General features: G+C 46.7%; 1 protein-coding gene across 3 annotated transcripts in view; it reads right to left on the bottom strand.

Moving 5' to 3' along the window:
• FAM107B (family with sequence similarity 107 member B) overlaps positions 1 to 18,939 on the bottom strand; it is a 210,207-nt gene that overhangs the window by 15,236 nt on the left and 176,032 nt on the right. The window lies entirely within an intron of this gene.

Here is an 18,939-nt window from a genome sequence, read left to right as displayed (position 1 = left end):
TGAAGAGCTCTGAAGCTCTGTCTTAGCCACGCGGGGGCGGCAATGAGCAGGAGGAGCCCACCTGGTTCTGGGAGCAGACAACTAAAGCACAGGAGAGTCCCCCAGCCAGAGGGGTCCCCACCAGGCTCACACAGATCCTGCCCACCACCGTGTCTAAATACCCGCTGAACCCACAATGAGTACCTGGGCACCAGACCCAGGTCCTTCATACTCCCTTCAGCTTCCAAATTAAGACGTTCTGAAAATGTACAGATCCCAGAGCCCACATAAGACGCCAGTAGCTCCCCGGGGGCAGATCAGCCTTCTTATCCTGCCAGGCTACTGGTCCCTGTCTCCCTCCCACTCCTGTGAGCACCCTGGAGACTTCATCCCATTCATAGCCTTTCACATCTTTCCTCAAATGGCACCTTCTCAGAGAGCCCTGACCTCCTAACTGCCCTGCTTAAACGTGCAATCCCACCCCAGCCCTTCCCTACTTCCTCCAAACCACAGGCTGACTGACTAGTCACTGGCCACCTAGAGCAGATGCTCCTGAGGGCAAGGATTTCATCTGCACACACACCCCACCCCCCAGCTGCCAGAACAGTGCTGGACGCAGCGGGGAGGGACCAGGCAGCAGAGCCCAGCTCTCCACACTTGCTGTCTAGAAGGAAGAGGAGGCTTCATTGGAGAACAGAACAGACCACCCAAAGTGGCTTATTTCTGGGCTTGGACTCTGTATCAGTACATGAAAGGAACATAAAGTGATGACCCCTGGGTCCTGTGTTCAACTTTAAGTGCGTGTGTGTAGAGGCATCTGTGTAGAGGCCCCTGGAGAGTGGGGCACACGTCTCCTTCCTTCGTCCCGTGCAGCCTTGATACACAGCGAGCACCATATGAAAACATGTTATATTTTGTGAGACAGAAGAGAAAAGGCATGGGAGCAAAAGCTGGGGGGACACGGCTGGCTGAGCGCAGGCTGAACCCCCCCGTGGTCCACCTGGCAGGTATCCGACTGCTGCAGACCCCTGGGCATGTCTCTCAGCGCTTACCCACCCCTGCTCCCTCTCCCCAACACACATAAATCTTTCAAGATAACCAGCACATCCTTTTATGCCTCCCTGTCCTGCAGGATGACTAAATTTTCCAAACCAAAAGTCAGAGGTGGGGCCTCACTACAGCAGAGCATCTGATAGTGGGACTTCCCTGGAAAGTCCAGAGTACATGCATGTTAATTCTCTGGCAAGAGCCATGCCTCCAGATGGAACAGGGATCTGAAAAGAGGGCAAGGGCAGGAGGGAGGATCCCATCCCAGCAGGCTCACACCCAGCACCGCCACCTGTCCCCACCTCTCCAGGTGAGTTGAGAGATTGGTCCCCCTCCCCTGCATCCTCAGAGCCCCAGCGGCACCATGCAGATGTATTTCCGGTATAAGAAACATCCTTACACATGGGAGGGCTTCCCCAGTGGTTCAGTGGTAAACAGCCCACCTACCATCGTAGGAGACACGGGTTTAATCCCTGATATGGGAAGATCACCTGGAGAAGGAAATGGCAACCCACTCCAGCATTCTTGTGTGCAGCATCCCATGGACAGGGAAGCCTGGCAGACTATGGTCCATGGGGCCACAAAAGAGTCAGACATGACTGAGAGATTGAGCATTTATGCACGCACACACCGTAACTATACACGTCCGTCTATTCTGTGAAAGAGCCAGAACCACTTCATCTCCAGTTTTAAATCCAAGGGTCCAGCCAAGTGTCTGGCACGTGGCAGAAGCTGATACATTTTGAATTTAATCAAATCTGTAATAAACAGAAAGAGGGCAGAGCCTCTGTAAGCAAGCTCCTAGATGGAAGACAGGCTCCATCTTTATCTCTGCCCACGAAATCAATACCCCAAGCAAACACCCAAGTGAGGGGGTGTGTGTGTGTTTACACACAGGGCAGGGGTGCAGGGAGGAGAGACGTGGCTATGTGCTTCCATGGACTCTGGCATGGGGGTGTGGGAGTGGGGGTATAATAGAAAAGAATAAAGATGTAATCTCAAGTAAAATTTAGAAATAAGTAAAACGGGTCCAGAGGCCGGTAGCTACAAGTAGGAGTCTTGGGTCTCAAAGTCATCAGTGATGTTTCCTGAATCTCTGAAATCTCCTCAACAGCAGCCAACAATTTCCCAACACTTTAAATACCGCGCCTATGGGTACATGATCACACCTGATCCCAGAGACAGTCCTATGAACAGAAGCACTAGAATCTTTATTCCACAGATAATAAACAGAGGGATAAAAGTTTAAAAATTTTGCCTAAGCTAATTTTGCCAATAGTGTAAATCTCAAACTTGAAAAAAAATGAAAATTAACACACTCTGATCTTAAAACTCATGTTCTATCTACCAAATTACAATGTTTCCTATTTTTATAGAAAGATCTTTTGAAAACTAACATGAAAGAAAAAGGAAAAAACCAAAGAATAAATTAAATCAACTAAAACAGAAAAACTGTGGCTGTATCATTTGTATATTTTAGGTATAAATGCATGGCCAAGCAATAATATACACATATCTAACAGATTGGGCTTCCCTCATAGCTCAGTTGGTAAAGAATCTGCCTACAGTGAGTGCAGGAGACCCGAGTTCGATTCCTGGGTCGGGAAGATCCCCTGGAGAAGGAAATGGCAACCCACTCCAGTATTCTTGCCTGGAGAATCCCATGGACAGAGGAGCCTGGCAGGCTACAGTCCATGGGGTCCCAAGAGTTGGACACGACTTAGTGACTAAACCACCACCACCACCATCTAACAGATTAAACCAAATATTTCTTAAATGCTACCGGCATTGATCTTTTAAAGACAAGTATGTCTGCAGCCTCCCCCAAATGGAAACTCACGAACCTGGCCCGTGGTAGGTCAGCGACCCCATCACAGCAGCCTGACTATTTGAACGGGCCCCTCATAGAATGCACTCCTCGCTGGAGACTGGAGAAGTGCCAGACAGACCTGCAGGCAGTCTTGATTTTGTTTAAAAGCCAACAGCAATTTCACCCTAGTTAATCAGTAAACAAGAAGGCAATGAGCTACCATAAAAGGATTGGTCCCTCTGCCCTAAACCAGGGATAATCTCCCCGACCTCAAATCCAAATTCCTGCCTCCTGAGGTCAAGGAGTCAGCAGGGGAGGGGAGCCTGTAAACTTGGGGAGAAGAGTGTTCCAGACTCGGGGAATCAGGAGTCAGGCACATGCCTGATGCATCTGAGGAAGGAGAGACGCGAGTGAAGGTGGGGACGGAGGGGGACCAGTGGGGGCACCAGTGGGATTCGACGCAGGGACTTGAAGGCCAGTGCCAGAGCTCTGGCTTTTGCCCTGAGTGAAAAGAGCCATTCAGGGCTCTGAGCAGGAAGTGACGAGCTCTGACTCATGAGTCTGGACGATTATTCTAGCCTAGTGTAGGACAGGCCCAGCACGGCCAAGGAAAGACTCCAGGAGGCAGCTGTCAGGGGACCCAGCCCTCGGGACTTCCTGAAGGACTGCACACCAAGAGTGAGACACACAGAGGGGTCGAGGGTGCCTCCAAGGGCTCTGGCCTGAGCAACGAGGACAGAGCTGCCGTGGTGGAGGCCGTGAGCACAGCAGACAGGAGTGAGGTCAGGGGCTCCCTTCGGGATGTGCTGGGCTGGAGATGTCCCTGGACACCCGGGTGACTGAGGGCAAGCAGCTGAGGCAGTGAGGGCCCAGACCCTGGGCGGCTCCTTCCTGGTCTTACTAAGTGACTGCCGGGGTCCCTCACCTCGCTGCCCCCCACCCCCCAGCCCTCCACGCCCACTATTCCCATGACAGGAGGCCACACAGATGCCCACTGCCCGTGGTTCCCAGAGGTCAGGGCCGGGGTACAGACATTGTCTTGGGTCTAGGTGCCAAGAGACAGATTGAGCTTCCTGTGTACACAGTGAACAGACTTCAGTTCTGAACCTAGGGAACGAGTTCTAGCTGAGATTCTTCTCCACTTTCTCTTAAGACTGGGGGTCTGGGAAGCCTCTCTTTCCCCACTGGCCGAGAGGAGTGAGACAGGCTCGGCCTCTCTCCTGCTGAACAGAGGCAGACAGGCCACGGATGGGCAGTGGCTGAGGGAGCTCTGCCCAGAAACAAAGGCACAAACTTCTTCCTTCTTCTCTCTCCCTGGTTTGCCCTTCATCCAAGTGGAGATGGGAAAGGGTGAGTCAAGTGTGTAGACCTCAAGTGAGCAGACCTCAAGAGAGACTGTGAACCAGGCTGAGGGGAACCCTGTGGTCGCAGGGAGTGGACCACACTGGTGTCTGGGAAAGGTTACGTATGAAAAGCAGGGTGGCCCTAAAAACTGTACACGATAGAGGCCCTGCACCCATGGACTGCACCCCGTTCCTGTGTGCGTGCGTGCTCAGGCGCACGGTTGTGTCTGACTCTGCAATCCCACAGACGGTAGCCCACCAGTCTCAAACTCTGTGGAATTCTCCAGGCAAAAACACTGCAGTGAGTTGCCATTCTCTTCTCCAAGGGATCTTCCCGACCCAGGAATCGAACCCAGGTCTCCCGTACTGCAAGCAGATTCTTTACAATCTGAGTTACCCGATACCTTACACTGAGTCGAAGACTAATCCTTGAATGAAAGAACAGAGTCCAGGAAAGAACCACCAGAAGAGGGAGCCCCAGAGCTGTTTGGAGTCTCAAGCAACGGGGCTTAAAGCCTGAAGGGTTCTGAGTAATCCACAGTCCAGAAAGAAAGAGGAGACAGAAAAATGTCTGGAAGTAAAGGCACTTTGAAATGGATATCAGTATTGCCACATGAAACCTTTTTCCAGAAATTAACATGAAGGTACTCTTGTCAGATACATGCCCATGGACCAGTAACTGAGTCATAAAGGGATTTTTTTTTAAACTATCAAGTCAGTGAAGGAAAACGAGGGTCAGCTCAGTAGAGGAGAAGCAAACCTGGCTTAAGATCTTGGACAAGCCCCTTGGTTCTCAAAATGAGTGTGTTTGTAAAATGTACATGTAATAATTTCTGCCACATCTCTGATGCCAGATTCAATAAACGGAAGGTAGTGTTAATCAAACTATGTAGCCAATAGCATTTCATATTTTACCCAGAGGTCTGGGAAACCCTGTACACAAAACTCTACTTCTCAAGGACTTTTAAAGTGTACGAGTGCTTCAAACACATAAAACAGTTCAAACTAAATGACCCACAGATACGAAAATGAAGGCACAAACATCTTCTTTCTTTTCCTCTTCTTCACAACTAGAGTTGGAAAAGCCCCCTTCATGTTTTCTCTGGTAACTTTTTTCTTTTTTTTAAGCTTTTTCTTCTTTTAAATGATGGAGCCCATTAATTCTCTTTGCTGTTTGCTGGTCTGTTTTTGTTTTAATGATAATAAAGCATTCTTTACGATCCCCTAGCTCACTGGGAAGTCTCCCTAGGTTGACTCGCCTCCTCCCCTCATGTACTCCACAGTCGCTGGTAACTTTCACTGGCTCTAAGACCCATTCACACTACGGACATTAAGACCCTTCTGCAAAGTGTGAAAAGTCTATCACACGCACGTGGAGTTCTGAATGGCTCTGGCTACAGTGCAGGGCATGTGCCAAGGAGACAGGGCTGATGCTGAGAAACTGACGCTGTTTTGAGGTTGAGGGGATTCAGTGAAAGATTTTAAGCTGAGGAATAACAACACAGATTTGCATTTTAGACAGATACTAACACTGCACGCTGAAAATGTAACCTGATGAGAATTCTGCCTTTGATTCCTATGGAATGAGCAAAATCATTACTAAACTCCACTGTCCCAGAAAAAAGAAGGGAATTCCAGCGTTATAGATGCCCTCTTGAGTCCTTCTTTGCAGTTTTTCCCCTTTTCAAAGGTTAACCCTGGGTCCAGGCCTCTGCTAGTCCCACGTATTTTGTGTTGATTGCTTTTCAGAGGTGAATAACCATCCCCATAGAAAAATTCCACAACTGGATGAATAAACATTCACTGCATCTGGACTATTCCTGGCTCTAGGAGTTCATTTTCATATTTCTACATCACAATTTTTTTTTTTTTTTTTTGCAGGGCTTGTGGGATCTTAGTTCCCTGACCAGGGACTGAACCCAGACACTCATTAGTTCAGAGTCCTAGCCACTGGACCACCAGGGAATTCCCACAAAGATAAAAGTTAAAACTTAATCCTCGGAGATACTGCAGGCTTGGTTCTAGACCACAATTAACTGAGTATTGAAATAAAACAAGTCACCCAAATTTTGGGGTCTTCCCTTGTGGCTCAGCTGGTAAAGAATCCACCTGCAATGCAGGAGACCTGGGTTCGATTCCTGGGTTGGGAAGATCTCCTGGAGAAGAGAAAAGCGACCCACTTCTGGCCTGGAGAATTCCAAGAGGGGTCACAAAGTGTCAGACACAACTGAGCAACTTTCACTTCACTTCACCTCAGTACATACAAAAGTTATATTTACACTATAAAATAGAACAATCTTATGAGAGAAAAAAATCAAAATTTACAGATTATGCTAAGTTTCATGTTCACCTCAGTATTTAAAATCTATCTAGAAGCACTCATAAATGAATCCTTTAGAAAACATTCCCTGAAACCTGTCGGTGCATGCAGGTTACAGCTGTACTAGAACCAACCGAAGCTAAACAATTAAATGTTTGAAATGCTGCAACTTCTGGAAAGTAATTCCCAGGAAGTTTTTAAGAGCATTTGTTTCCCAGGCTGTCTCTAAAGAGATTCTAGCAACCCTCTCACAATACTCGGAAAAATCCAAGTCATTTTAGTTTGCAGGCCAGCCAAGTCCAGGCTCAGGTCAACCTGGAAGAGGAAGGCCTGTGCCTGGAGCCACGGCAGTCTCCCTCAGCACCCACAGTTCCCAGAAGGGAGACTGGCTGTGAGCAGGAAGGCCTTGAGAGAGCAGACAGTGAGTTAAAATGGGAATTTCTCCCAAACAGCCAAGGGCTTCACTTACAGAACTCCTGAGCCTGGGAACAACCTGAAGATTCAGTCTCATTGCCAGGAGACCATGGTACCACCTGGGACCCAAAGGCTTCAGACAAGTGCCCAGATGACCTTCGTGGCCACAAACTCAACTAAGGCAGACAAGTGACGCCGAACCAGAGCAATCCACGTGAGCTCAGAAATGTGACTTTTCCAACTGTGCCGGGCCCACCGCTGCTGGAATTTCAGACTCGCAATAAACTGGCCATAGAGATGCTGCCACACGCTTGCCAAACAGTGACGCGCTTGGGAAAATACCAAACTCGTTTTCTCATCCCTGAAAAATGTATTTTTATATTAAAAAAATAAGGCACACATTTTATATTTAGAAGATGGGAAAGAAGGCAAGAGAAACCTTGGGAAGACAGAACACGTGCCAATGTTTAAGATCTAAGCTGGACCAAGTGAGAGAGGACCAACCAGTAGGTGGCGATGGCTCCACAAATAACAAAGTGTCCGTTTCCAGGATGACGCCTGGTGGAGCAGGGCCACCTCACCCAGACCCTCAGCACTGTTAGTAAAAGCATCAGAGACAAGCCACAAGAGGACTCTACTCTGGAGTCACTATGCATCATCTCTCGATATTCTACACAAGTATCTCCCCATCACTTAAGCCTCACAATGGCCCCGTGAGGCAGGAGTTTCTATTCCCTGTAAGTCTCCCAATTCCCTCTGAGCTCAGACAGCTTCAAGGATGTGGGCTCCAATCACACCGAATGGGTCTAAATTCCAGCTCTCATTTACTGTAAGTGTGATTTGGGGTTATGTTTCCTCACCAGTTAAAAAGAAGAAAGGAGGGGGAGGGGAAGAAGATGCAGAAGAGGAGGAGGAGGAGGAGAAGTGGAGGAAGAGGAAGAGGAAAGGCAGATCCTCTTATATGGTTATGAAGAATAAACAAGGAATGCACACCCAACTCAGGGCCTGGAAACAGTAAGCCTTCCATAAATGTCACCTGTGACAAGTGCTATCACTGGCCACAAACAACAACTAGGGCTTCCCTGGTAGCGCAGCTGGTAAACACTCGGCCTGCAATGCAGGAAACCCCGGTTTGAATCCTGGGTAGGGAAGATCCCCTGGAGAACGGATAGGCTACCCACTCCAGGCATCTCCTGATGCCTCAGTAGGTAAAGAATCCACCCACAATGTGGAAGACCTGGGTTTGATCCCTGGGTTGGGAAGATCCCGTAGAGGAGAACATGGCAACCTACTCTAGTATTCTTGCCTGGAGAATCCCCATGGACAGAGGAGCCTGACAGGCTACAGTCCCTGGGGTCACAAAGAGTTGGACAGGACTGAGCAACTAAGCACAGTAAACAGATACCTTGTTATTCTGCCCCAGGTTACACAGCTCGGAAAGTACAAAACCAGGATTTGAATCTGGGTCTGATTCCAAAGGGGTGCTTTCACTCCTTTCAACATCACACTCTTCTGAGCTGGGAAAATGGAGGCGAGCAGGCAGGAGAGCAGAGAATGGGTTTCACTCTAAACAGGATGATTTTCTCAACAAGGTTTTAGAAGCTTTCTAACATCATAGCTTTAAAATCCCAAGCAGAAAACACCTTGCAGAAAATCATACTGAAGTGGGGAAAGGTGGCAAGAGAGACACATTTTCTTTCAAACACAGAAATGTTTTTATAAAGATGTTCGGAGTAGCACTATTCACGACAGCCCCGAATGGGAGGCAACCCCAATATCCGTTAACAGCTGGATGGAGAAGCAGACTGTGGGGCATGAGGATACAGCTGAAGAACACAGAGCAAGGAGAATGACGACAACAGCCTGACTGAGTCTCAGAAATACAGTGTTCAGCAAAAGAAGCCAGACACGCAAGCATCCATCTTAGATCATTCCATCAATCTGACGTTCAAAACGAGCAAAACCACCTCTGATGTCAGATGTCAGCATAATGGGAGCAGAAGGAGCAGATGGGGAGAAACAGGGCTCCCGGGGAGCTGTAAGGTTGATGGCCAACACAGGTTCTAGTCACACAGGCATATTCACTCTGAAAATTTAAAAAGCAGTTCATTTTTTTTGTTTGGCTTATGCTCTTCTCTGTATGTGTATTATACCTCAATAAATACAGTCCCTATTAAATATTAATAGCTATTAAAATTACAACCTAGAGATCATTCAGTTGCTGCTATGTTATTACAGTTTTGCTATTTCATCCATTTTAAACCTTGTTGAGTCATGAGAAGTAATAAATACCAGCCAGTTTGAAGACCACCTCCATCCTGAATTAGAAGCCTATTATGCCACGTACCAATTATGTGACTTAACCTGAGTCTTGATTTCCTCACCTGTAAATCAGGGCTCTCACAGCCATGCTTGCAGAATTATTGTGAGCACTGAATAAAACTTAAGGAGAACATTCACTACACATGGTACCAGACCATGTGGCAGATGTTCAATAAATTGGATGGTTAAATAGTTAAATTAATTCATTAATCTAATTCTCCATGAAACAATGTCCTATCAAACTGAAAAATAGATGACCACACAGTACAAGTATACTAGTTTCAGTTCAGTTCAGTTCAGTCGTTCAGTCGTGTCCGACTCTCCGCGACCCCATGAATCACAGCACGCCAGGCCTCCCTGTCCATCACCAACTCCCGAAGTTCACTCAAACTCATGTCCACAGAGTCGGTGATGCCATCCAGCCATCTCATTCTCTGTCGTCCCCATACTAGTTTAGACCAAGCTTAATGGTGAACCCCATATTGGCCTCTGCTCATTTTCCTAATTTGTTCTTAGATGGGAGAGAGGGACAGAGTCTATGGGAGAAAAGAGAATCCCCGACAGGCTTTTGTTTCACGGCCAAAGCAGAGAGAGGAGCCCATAGCCCAGGCCAGCCCACACCATGAAAATGTTGATTATGTCCCAATCTCTGGACTTCGGTCTTCTTATCTGTACAGCTGAACTGCCATGTCACTCTGGTTTGTTGTAAATAACTATCCTGCATACAGAGCAATAATATAAATATGAGGGATCGATAAAAACATAATTTTGAACTGTGCTGGAGAAGACTCTTGAGAGTCCCTTGGACTGCAAGGAGATCAAACCAGTCAACCCTAAAGGAAATCAACCGTGAATAGTCAAGGACTTATACTGAAGCTGAAACTCCATCTAATACTTTGATGTGAAGAGCTGGCTCACTGGAAAAAAGACTCTGATCCTGGGAAAGATGAAGGCAAAAAGAGAAGGAGGCGGCAGAGGATGAGATGGTTAGACAGCATCACTGACTCAATGGACATGAATCTGAGCAAACACTGGGAGATAGTGGAGGACAAAGGAGCCTGTCGGGCTACAGTCCATGGGGGTCACAAAGAGTCAGACACCACTTGAGGACTGAACAATAACAACAAATAAAAACAGAAGCTAGTCCAATATAAATAGTTTAACTGTTCATACATCAAATGTTCATAATGTACTTAGCCTCCCATGACCTAATGATTCAGCTGGACAACTCTACAAAAAAGTCAAAACAGAAAACAGGCAAGATCTTTTTAGAGGCATTTTTGCATAATGTTCAGTCAAACCCCATGGGAAAGGGGTGGGCAGAGAAGCAATGGGTGGAGGACAAACAAAAATGTCCCCAAAAAACACAGTACTTTGTTCTTCTGCACTTCATTCCACTGGCTCTGTAAGTAAAGTGCAGTGCTCCTGCACATTTATAATCAAGTAGTATATTAATAATCTAACACAGAACAGCTCAAACACATATAAGGCGTAACAAGAAAATACACTACTGCAACATCAGGACCTCAGAAAATGCTCATACCTAAGCTGGGCACCCAAGAGTCTGCAGGTGTCTGATCAGAAAAAAAAAAAAAAAAAGTGATGCTGACAGTCAACAGATGCAAGTTTGGGTTGCTTTCCATAGAAACCAGCAAAATTGAATTCCTTCTGCCTTCTAGCTCCCCAAAGTTCAATGCTTTGCAAGAAAAAGGAGTTTACTATGTTGCCAATGAGATCATGCTCAAAGCCTAAGTTTAAAAAAAAAAAAATCAAAAAAGCAGTTCTTGAATAACCTTGTTTTGCTAGTAAGTTGGTCATTCAAGCTACCTTGGGGAAGTGTGAAGACAAAATATACAAAGAAAATGAAAACAAAAACACTATGGGGTATGAGAAAAAAATGTTTCTAAGTAGAACAAAACTAATATAAAATTGATATAAATTTATTAAGTTGCTCAATTAAGGGAGGAACAGAAAGAAGTGAACAAAATCCCTCAAGGGCACCGAACCAATAATGACGTCCACACCGTCTGGGCAGGCAGCTCATCCAGGTGATGTCCTCTCTCCGATACCTAAACAAGTCCTAGAACCTCAGCTGAGACACAGACTCTGTACATGCCCTCTGTCTGCCTCCAGAGAAGAGTCTGGAACTCGTGGTGGATGGCAGCACTACCTCATTCTGCAAGCAGTGAGTGGTAGGGGGTCAGCACACATCTGAGAGGAGAGAGGGCCAGAAGGGGCTTACTGGGGCGGGGTCCCACCACCACTGCAGGATGACCACAGCACTGCACGGGGTATCACAGGGTCCACTGCACTTCTTGTCCTTCCTGCAGGGCAGCAACTTCTCAACCAGGCAAACACACTTGGGCTTTCCCCCCAAGAAAAAGCTGGGTCTGAGTATAAATCAACACGTATTTCAATCTGAAAGGACAGTAGCAAACCTCCTCCTTCCCAACTGCTAGCTGGGGGGCAGATGTTCCTTGCGCTTCAAGGTCCTGTGCTCTGGCCCCCAGGTCTGTCCATAAGGGCTGCGACCTTTGAGGCCCCAGGGACAAAAAGCCACCAGCGAATCCCTAATAGAAAGAGATCGCAGAAAACGTCCCATTCACCTCACAGTCCACGTGCAGGGAACTCCCGGCTTCTTGGGGTACCTCCTGCCCAGCCTCTTGTGGGAATTCAAAGCTGCTGTCCAACTCCTTCTCAACCTGAAAGCCAGCCGCCTGGATGACCCTCTCTCCTGGTTCTCCCCACACCCGATGGCCCCGTGTCTCTTCCATCCTGACCTCTCGGTGCTGAGACGTCTCAGGAACAGGCCTCAACTCCAGACCTTTCTCTCGGCCTCACCTTCCCAGCCCCTACACCCTCAGTCCTCCAGTTCTGTGAGTAATTTCTCCCCCTGGCCACTCCCCCCAGCCTGCAGTGCTGAGTACACTGTTATCTGGTGTTCCCTCTGTCCATGAACCTGACACTCATCATCCATCAATTTTTCCTGCATCTCCAGTTGGTCCCTCCTGCAGGAGAGATGTGCGTCCCTTCAGTGGGGAAAAGACCCCTGACCGATTTCAGTCACCCTCCCCCCCAAGCACAACGCCTCACACATATGCCGTCCAAAGTGGAAGCAGCCCCTCCGTGACGAGCGGATGAAGAAGAACCGACAGGAAGGTGGGGCCACTGGCTCCTTGTCCCTACAGCTAAGCATAGGGGAGCCAGCGGCACACCCAGCTTTATTCCCTCCTGCATTCCCAGGCTGGGAGTCACCCCACGGGCACCCGAAAGAACTGCACTGGATGAAGGGGGTAGACACTGAAGGAATGGAGAATCCAAACCAAGCAGATCATCTCCTGAAGCCTCTGCCAACGCCTCTTGCAGTTTTCCTCCCTTCCGTCCCAACAGGACACTCACTGTGAACCCCTCTCTAACGATGCTTACAGCTGCTGCTATGAAAACGACAATGACAGTCTCTCACTTTAAAGTCACAAAGGGAAGGCCTGACTTTTCCTCGTTTCTTACCTGCAGAAACATTACTATCTACACCTCCTGCGTATCGTTCGACTCAATTTGACTCACTGATAAGTGACACGCAGAGCTCAGACCTACACAAGGGGCGGAAAACAGGGGAGGGCGAAAGAGGACATCTCATGCTTTGAACAAACTCTGTCCTCATCTGATCTTGACAAAGCTTGGGGACTTCTCTGGCGGTCCCGTGGTTAAGACTTCCCCTTCTAATGCAGAGGGAGCAGGTTCAATCCCTCCTTGGGGAACTAAGATCCCACATGCCTTGTGGCCGAAAAACCAAAACACAAAACAGAAGCAATACTGTCACACATTCAGTAAAAACTTTAAAATGGCCCACATCCAGAAAAAAAAAAAAAAAAATCTTAAGAAAAAGCTCAGAATGAGTGAGAGACAAGTTCCTAGTTCTCCTGGTACATACCAGTCCAGGGAACCAAATGCCCATTTTTTTCTAACCCAGCAGACAATGCTCCTTCATGAATAAGATGACCCCCAAAACCCTCACTCAAAGTATGTAACATGAATTGCTATGTACAAGCCAGGTGTCTTTTGCCCGAGAAAGATAACTCAGATTGTCTGGTGGGAAATAAATCTGAGTGCACAGGCTTGCACCAATATTCCCATGAAGTAATTAGTACCTCATTAATATGCAGCCCATCAATCTGCACAAGCCTCTAAGCAACTGAAATGCTGTCCAATTAACAGATTTCCTCAATAATTGATTACCCTAAACCTGCTGGCCTCAAAATTGCCGTAGGCTGATAAATTACACTTATCAAATAACATTTGATAGATGGCCATTAAGTAGTTCAGAGTTTCTCTCTCTCCTAGCTAAAGCAGCCTGATGAGATCTGAAGTTCAAAGACCCTTGATTTTACTCTTGAAGTGTTCCGTGTTCTGTGGTCTAACAGTGTCACCCAGTGGCAGAAGGCACAGTCTGTGTTCAGAGCAACTGTTGTTTTTTAAAAGAAGTATTTTTCACATGTGTTTCTTTACTCAACGAAAAAGAAGACCATTTTGAGGAATTGCTCTAAGAAAACTAGCGTGTGTAAATTCAAGAAAAACATGGGGCTGGCACAAGAGGAGAGCTCCCCTAAGTCCAAAATTACTTTGAAGCCTTTGGGGACCAGGCAGATGTGTGCCACTCTGAAGCCAGACATACGGGAAAGCCCCTGTGACCAGGGGGAGGTGCAGGTTTGACGTGAAATCTATTCGGTGTTTCAGGGCTGAGCAATATGGTCACTCATGCTATCTGCTTTCCCGTCCACCATTCAGCCCTTTGAATTCTCAAAAGTTTGGCTCTCCCAGAACAAGGAAAGAAAGCCAATTCTGTTCCAAGGTTGACTATCTGATTTTAAAAACTTATGAGGTGAAGTTTAATTGAAAACAATAAATTATTTATCTTCCTTATCTGTAACGAGAGAAGGCTAGACCAGACAGTCCTGAGCTCCATTCTTGGTTCTAACATTCTGAGAATACAGAAGAGTTCGGCTTATCTGGTGCTCCCACCACGGGGGCTTCTGACCCAAGGCTGCGAAACTCTGGCCCCGTCATCAGGGCCAGACGGACCCGGGAGGGCACCCTCTAATGTTCCATTCATGCCCCACCATGCCCTCCACTCCTCCTCGTCCCTGTTCCCAGTGTCTGACATCTAGGCTTTCTGGGCCTGATGCCCCATTTGTCCAGATGCAGCCACCCTCACTCCCAGTCCCTCGAGGAGAGTCTCAAGATCCTGGTCCAGGGCTAGAGATGTCCACATAGGAGGAGCGTGGACCAGACTTTATTAAATCAGAACCCCAGTCCAGGGAGCCCCTAGATAATCCAGTCAAGAACCACACATATACCATGTACGATCAACAAAAACAAAGCACTGTTTATTCCTCTTTGCCTGAAACCACCTATAGCAAGTATACATTACACTACAATTAAATTAATTCGTCTGAATCCTAAACTACCCTGAAATCAAGCCACAGTTCAGCCTTTTGCTCTGTCTTAGCTTTTCTTGACATATCTTTGCCTTCTCTATAAACCCACTTTCTTCCTGCCTACCCCCAACAAAGCCCAAACACATGAATTTCAAACAGTCAATGACAGTTTTTTCTCCTCACTGCCTCACATTTAGAAAATCACTATCTACTGTCACAGGCTATTCATACAAAGATAAAATTTTGCTACTTCCTGTCTGAAGAATTGTGACAAGAGGCTTTAGCACGTACACATCCGTGAATCTGGTAATTACACTCCCAGGAATTTACTCCAAAGAGATAATCAGACATATATATAAAACATATGTATGAGAATATTTTATGTATGGTTCATGACAGTAAAAAAAGAAACCCGCTTAAATATCTAATAATGCAATACAATGCAGCTTTAAAATCATATTATTAGAATAAGTAATGAAAGGGGAAATATTCATGATGGATCGAATGGGAGAAAAATACCAGATTCCAAAATAGTATGTCCTTTATTTTCTAATACGTGCATCTGTGTGAACAAAAGGTATTTGGAGTGTCCAAAGACCAGCTGTATTGGCATTACCCAGGAACTCACTCAGTGCACGTGCCCTGAGAAACACAGGGGGAGTGCCCAGCACAACCTTTTGAAGGAGATACTAAAATTTGCCCCATTGTACAGATGGGGAGATTGAGGCCAAGGGAAGATAGGCAAATTCCCCAAGGCTGCAGAGCTCGCATAGCTAGCGCCAGAGTCCACACTCCACACCACTCTGCTCCAGGGCCTCTCTGGGGTAACTCTGTACCTGTACGTGTGCCCTGTGCTCCTTTCCCTCAGCCAACAACACGACGCGCCCCACGCTTCCTAGAGTTTCAGTGCTTCTGTTACAAAGCTACGGCTAGGGCTGGGAGGCGGGGGGCGTTACCACCAACACAGGCACCACCACTGACACACCTCATGGTGAAGGTCTGCTTAACATCACTGAAGTCTTTAAAAAGATGTTTGGATATAAGTGCACATTAACAGCCCCCATCAACAGAAATCCTAAAGCCCTTGAGTGGCAGCACGGAGCATGATACGGACTGAACATGCAAAGCTTTCCTGTCACCAGCGAGAGTGGGGCTGCCACTGGCCATTCCATAAACACCCAGGACAAGCCACCTGGCCTACTGTCTTAGAAACTGGGCAACTTTTGGTCAATTTCTTTTACTCTTTTGGTTCCTGCATTCAACATCTGCACGCATCATAATACTTAAGTTTTTATATAATGCTATTTTATAGTCATAAAATTCAAATTTGCAAACACACACCACCAGCCTTTACCCCCAAACTGAAAATTCCTGAATAAAGGCGCCTCCCTTGGCACATTTACTGGATGTGACTTTCTGAGGTGTTAACACCTCGGCCATTCATTTCAGGAGTCTACAAAGGGGATGCCCTGGGAAGATGTGGATTTAGGCCTGGTCCCCGCTGAGAGGAAGGAAACTACACAGACCAGAAAAAAAAAACTTCCTGCTGGACTAGCTTTCAAAGGCCTCAAGTATTCCTGCTTTCAGGAACGAATAAAAATTTCATAAAATGGATGCCCTGGTCCACCCGGGAAACTGAACAAGTATTTTCCAAAGAGGAGAGAATCTTCAGAAAGGACTTAACAGAGAAACTTTGAGCAGAGACCATCTGTTCAACTTCCCCAGCACCAAAGACGAGGAAACAAAAGGCCCAGAGAGATGGAAGTTTGGCTAAGTTCAAAGAGAAGGTGGCCAAGCCTGGCCATAAAGTGCGTGTATGCCCAGCCAAGATTACACCACCTCACTCACTTCTGACTCCTATACTGAACTGTACTGAGTTTTCTAAATTCATTTTCTACTGATTTGGGGGGGAGAGGGGTTGGCACCAGCACTACCACCACCATTAACATTACCTCTTGATCAATAACTGGATGGTATCTTTGAAGATAATAATATGCTTCAGTTATAAGTATCCACATTTCCATCTGCTTCTACATCCTGCCAAATTCCAGAAGACTACAAAGTCACTGTGATGATTAAAAGAACAAAACAAAACAAAAACATGTCTTGTTACTTCCCTGGTGGGTCCAGTGGTTGGGACTCTGCGCTTCCAATGCAGGGGGGTATGGGTTCAATCCCTGATTGGGGAACTAAGATCCCACATACATGAATCATGGCAAAAAACAAGAACAAAACAAAAACAAAAACCCATGCCTCGTAGGGTAGGAGAAAACAACTCATTTGCCTTTTTTAAAAAACCTGATATTAACATTAAGCAACAACAACATGGAAGAACAGTGACTGTTCAGACACAGTGACTTCAGACACCCTCTTTGGACTCTCCCCACTCACCACCTCATTCTTCTCCTACTAAAGCCAAGCATCAGTATCCAGGATCAAATCAAATCAACTACCGTAAAAGTAAAAATCTGCCCTACCAACAATGGGACAAGGAAAGAGAGGCCTTACTAATAACTGACCCCAATATTCCATCAGGACATAAGCTTTAGCATAGAACCCAGACACCAAGCCTGTGCCTAACTCTTGCATCGTATAAAAAAATTAAGATACCCAATCACTGAAATGGACCTGCTTCCTTACCACATCCAACCCAGCTCTGGACCCATTTCTCCAACCCCACCTTCAAGTCACCCAGCACAAGTGCAAACCCAACTCTGCCTTTCCAAGAGAATCCCAGAATCCCAATGCTCTTCCGGGCTACACTCGCCCTGCTGCTAAATGAACCGAATCTCTACAATGACATGTGCATTCCTGGGGGCTGCTGGCTGGTGGGATTTTACACTCTTTTACCTTAATAAGTTACTAATAACATGAGGTACAGCAGGAAAAAACCTGAAAATTAAAGGTCCACTAACCTAAATCCTGACTTATTGCTTCTCTGGGTCTGTTTCCTTAGTGGTAAAATGACAATTATTCTATACTTTTACAACTTTTCATCTCAAATACACTATATTTCAGCCATATTTTGGGTCAAATAGGTTTATGTCCTATTTGATGCTCTGACTTCCAATCACTCAATTATTTCACGTATGAAATACAGCAGAGAGTTGTGAAAACCTCATCTTTCACTCTAAAGGAAAGAGATCTTCATATGAGAAACAATGGTTACAATTATGTGCTTTTCTGGATGGTTAATATGTTTCATAATTATACGAATGTAATATTTGATTTGATTTTCCTTCCACAGTGACAAATTAGCATGAGGATTGGGGCACGTCTCCGTCTAGGTCTTTGGAGGACTGTCTGGCGCTAACTAAACCCCAGAGAGCAGCTGTGCGCACAGCCCAGGTACTTTTAATTAAAGTCTTTTTTCCCACTTACTCCTCTTCTGGTTACCCAGCGGGCTTTCTGTGAAAAACAAATAGCCAATCTTGGGATGAGGACACCAAAACCAACACAGGGTTATTAAGCCAAGGCCAGATCACGAGTGTCCACTCTTGTACAAGCCTTGGGTCAGCCCCTAAAGATCTTGGAGGAGTGAGATGTGGTCCCTGATGTCCAGAGCTCAAGGCCTGGAGGAGATAGGCTCACAATCAATACTGTGATATGCACACCTTGAGGGTGGGAAGCCCAGGTCAGTGCCAGGGATAAGGTCTTTCCAAGTCTGTACCTCCTCCCAACTCCAAAAGGAGGAAGGTTCTCCCCTGTGACTCCATCAGTGAGGATGCCCTGGACCACACTCAAAACCTGCCTAAAAGGAGCAGTGCCACAAAGGCTCGTTTTTACCTCTCACAAGAATGTGGTGAGAAGGCGGCCTGCCATCTGTAAGCCAGGCAGAGAGTCCTCACCAGGAGTCCAATCTGTACCCTGATCTTGGACTTCCAGCCTCCAGAACCATGAGAAATAAATGTCTGTTGTTTAACCCACTCAAGTGTTAAGTCGCTCAGTCGTGTCAGACTATTTGCAACCCATGGACAATGACCCACCAGGCTCCTGCGTCCACTCAGCCTATGGCAGCTAGAGCTGACTAGGACACAAACCCAATTCAACTGTCTTCAAAGGCACTCTGGCCTTCTGACGAGGGGCTCATCAGGCCCCTCTGGGTGAAGTCAGCGGCCACCCTGCCTCTCAGCTCCAAAGCTGACAGAGAAACTAGAGCACCAATCGTTTCTCAGAAGTGTTCTATCCTCAGAACATTCATAAGGAAAGCTACAGTGAGTAACAGAGATGGGGTCCTTTTAATGGAAACCCTTTCAGCCTTCAGCTTCT

This window comes from Moschus berezovskii, chromosome 15 (assembly GCF_049115385.1).
Source record: "Moschus berezovskii isolate FMDL1 chromosome 15, NW_MosBer_1.0, whole genome shotgun sequence".
Lineage (NCBI taxonomy): Eukaryota > Metazoa > Chordata > Mammalia > Artiodactyla > Moschidae > Moschus > Moschus berezovskii.
Note: the sequence above shows the minus strand (reverse complement) of the source record. Positions and strands in the feature narration are given on the sequence as shown.